The 3,461-nt window shown below is 34.3% G+C and overlaps 1 pseudogene; it reads left to right on the top strand.

Annotated features, from left to right (window-relative positions):
* The first annotated feature begins 243 nt into the window (after positions 1–243).
* On the top strand, positions 244–491 carry LOC103287824 (40S ribosomal protein S27-like; annotated as a pseudogene).
* The last annotated feature ends 2,970 nt before the right edge of the window (positions 492–3,461 follow it).

Raw genomic sequence — 3,461 nt, 5'->3', positions numbered from 1 at the left:
AAACCTCAGAGGGAAGGCAGGGGAGGGTGGGGGTAAGGGGAAGAGATCAACCAAAGGACTTGTATGCATGCATATAAGCCTAACCAATGGACACAGACAGCAGGGGGGTGAGGGCATGAGTGGGGGGGATGGGGGGAGTAATGCGGGAATAAGGACACATATGTTACACCTTAATCAATAAAGAAATTAAAAAAACACACATAATATGCAGCTTTCCAGTGGTGATGACCTCCCCACAACAACATGCCTCTCGCTAAGGCTCTCCTTCATACCTCTGCAGAAGAGAAGAGGAAACACAAGCAGCGCCTGGTGCAGAGCCCCGATTCCCACTTCCTGGAAGTGCAGTGCCCAGGATGCCGTAAAGTCAGCACACTCTTGAGCCAAGTGCAGACAGTAGTTCTGTGTGTTGGCTGCTCCACTGTCCTCTGTCAGCCTCCAGGGAGAGCAGCAAGGCTCACAGAAGGATCTCCTTCAGAGGGAAGCAGCACTAAAAGCACCACGAATCAAGATGAGCAGGGAACCATCCCAATGAACACATTTTGGATACAAAAACATTCAAACAAATACATGAAAATAATGTGCAAAATGTGCTAGACACAATTCCAAATTATGAACTGTCATAGAAACAAATTGTTTATTGGAAACAAGGGAGCTGTTGTATGGATTGTGAATATTAATTTAAGAAGCATCTTGTTTATTTCCTCAGAATGCATACCTAATCATGTTACAACACTACGGAAGACTATGTATTTTTTTTTTTTTTATTGTTGCTTAAAAACCTTTCAGACTGTGGTGCTTGACTGGGGTACACACCAGGTCATTTTTCCACATCTTCCCTTTCTCTCTCAGATGCTGTTAGCTTATTATTTTTTTTTTTTCAGTTTTCAGATGTACCAAACTATCTTTTATCTTTTCATTTTCTAACATGGGCCTTGCCTGCTGGGACCATTATTTGTGCACCTCCCCTCCTTCACTCTTGCTTTCAAATTGCTTTCCTGTAATTCTCCATTTGGACATCATGTTTACAGGCTTCTCACCCTACCCATTCTAAACCAAGCTGCTGCCATGGCTACACTTCCACTGGATAATATTCGTCCCTTTGTCAGGCTAGTTTTTATGCATGATTTTTAAAAATGGAGATATTTCTCTCTTTATTATTCTATATCTGTAGCTTAGCATATTGCTAGATAGACACTAGCTGTGTAAATTAATACATGAATGATTAATGAAGAGAAATCACAGTGCTGATGACCAACTCTTAAAATTAAACTACTTTTGAAGCTTTAGATTTTCTATATGCATAGAAATAGTAATACAGTGTATTGTACATTTTAATATGTTTTCAGATCTTAGAACCGAAAATAGGTTTATTGTAGATGTTTTGAGGACGTGGGAGAATTATCAGTTCCTCTATTTTAAATATGTTTAAAATCCTCACTCTTTTTATCGTTGAATATTAAACACATTTTGCCTGGTATTCCAGGGATTTAAAAGTGCCTACTGTCAGTATAAAACATTTGCATTTATTTTATTTTCAAATAAGCCCATGGTTATGAAAATGTTAAAGGATATATGATTTTTTGTTTGTAAATGTTACAGGCTAAGATATATTCATATTCTAAAAAGCTGTTTTAAAGAAATGATAAATATTCACTTGGGGAAAAATCTAAACATCAATATATAAACTTTCTCAGGAGTTAGCACTTCACAATATGGATTAATAAAATATCTCTCTTTTAGAGTCTAAAGATTAAGGAGTAGGATACTAAATCATATTTGTGGGAAACTTAAATGATAAAAAATAGAAGATGAATTTTGAATGTTATATTAACATTGTGATGTTAGCAAATCAGTTTAGCTTATACTTGTCAAGTAAAAATATGATGTAGACCAATGAATATTATTTTTCAATATCTTTTTATATCTACGGGGTATCATTTGTACATCATTCTTTCTTCATCTAAAAGTTATTAATTTTCCAACTTATTCACCTCTTCAGAAGTTACTATATTTCAGATGTTATTTGATTCTGCCCCTTTACTCTGTTATTCAGTCAGATGTAGTCTAGAAAATCTTGTTTAAATACTTTATTATTCAGTTAAAATTATAGACTTAGAGTGAATGCTCCATATGTTGCCTTTGTTTTCAATATTCTTTGATTCTGTGAGTCTGTAATCTGGTTGTTTAATTGCATAACCTCACAAAACACATGCATACACATGCAACTTAAAAAATAATCATGCCTTTTACCTCATATTGATGATTTATCTTTCTTTGCTGGCTTCATATTTTTCTACATACATAATTTTCATGTGGCTGTAAGGGAAATTCACATAGCTTTGGTAAGTCAAAAATGTCATAATTGTGTCAATGGAGAGAATTATGATGAAATGAAAAAAGTTCTTGTAAAAGCTTAATCCAAAAAAGGGAATTTATAAACTGTACTGAGTATCTTATAGAATCAAAAGAACAGCTGAAACCAAAGCAGCAAAGAAGTATCAGGGGGAATACTTTACCAAGTATATGGTTGTCTAACCACTATGTCATACACCTAAAACTAATCTACACTAATAAAAGAGAAATATGCAAATTGACCATACATCTGCAACACCCACCAGCCAATCAGGCGTGAGTATGCAAATCAACCCAACAAAGATGGCTGGCTAATTTGCATATGCAGGTGCAGAGTGAAGACTAAAGACTGAAGATGACTGAAGACTAAAAACTGAAGAGGCTTGGCTTCTCTGCTGCAGCCGGAGTGAAGGCATGGGTCCTGAGTGCTAGAGGAAAACCGGTGCCGGCAGCAAGGGGAAGGAAGGCCTATTGCATGAATCTTCGTGCAATGGGCCTCTAGTAAAAAATAATATTAAATGCAACCTGTAACTTAAAAATTAAATATGCAAAATAAATGAATAAGAGGAATATATAAAGCAATGTGTTTATACATAGTATTTCTTAACACAATTTTAATGACCTTCTGCTTTTAGTATACTAATGCTAGTTTTCTGATATAATACTTTCTGATGCTGGCAAAAAATTGACTGGCCAGGCTTTAAAATAATAGAAAAATCTATGAGACAAAACTATGTAGTGCACTGGAAGCATGTGTAAGAAGTTAAATTCATTATAGGTTTTCTAAGAGCATAGAAGTTAAAAAATGTTGTGCAGAAATTAATGCAGCAAATGAAAATTATAATGCAAATGATTTATGGCAACTGCTTTTTTTATTGGGTTGTTTTGGTCTTTATGTCAATTTTTTAGTGTTAATTTTAAAAAGCATATATTATTTAGTCCTAAATTATTTTATTGTCTATTTCATAGATAATGTTATCTTGAATATACTATTTTATATGTTTCAGCATAGCATGTTAGACATGTAGACTTTTCATGATTCTGTTCTAGCTCTTGAAATGGAAATGTATTTTGTAAGTGATAACATGATTAAAAATTCTACATTAAAT

Source organism: Eptesicus fuscus, chromosome 6 (genome assembly GCF_027574615.1).
Source record: "Eptesicus fuscus isolate TK198812 chromosome 6, DD_ASM_mEF_20220401, whole genome shotgun sequence".
NCBI lineage: Eukaryota > Metazoa > Chordata > Mammalia > Chiroptera > Vespertilionidae > Eptesicus > Eptesicus fuscus.
Note: the sequence above shows the minus strand (reverse complement) of the source record. Positions and strands in the feature narration are given on the sequence as shown.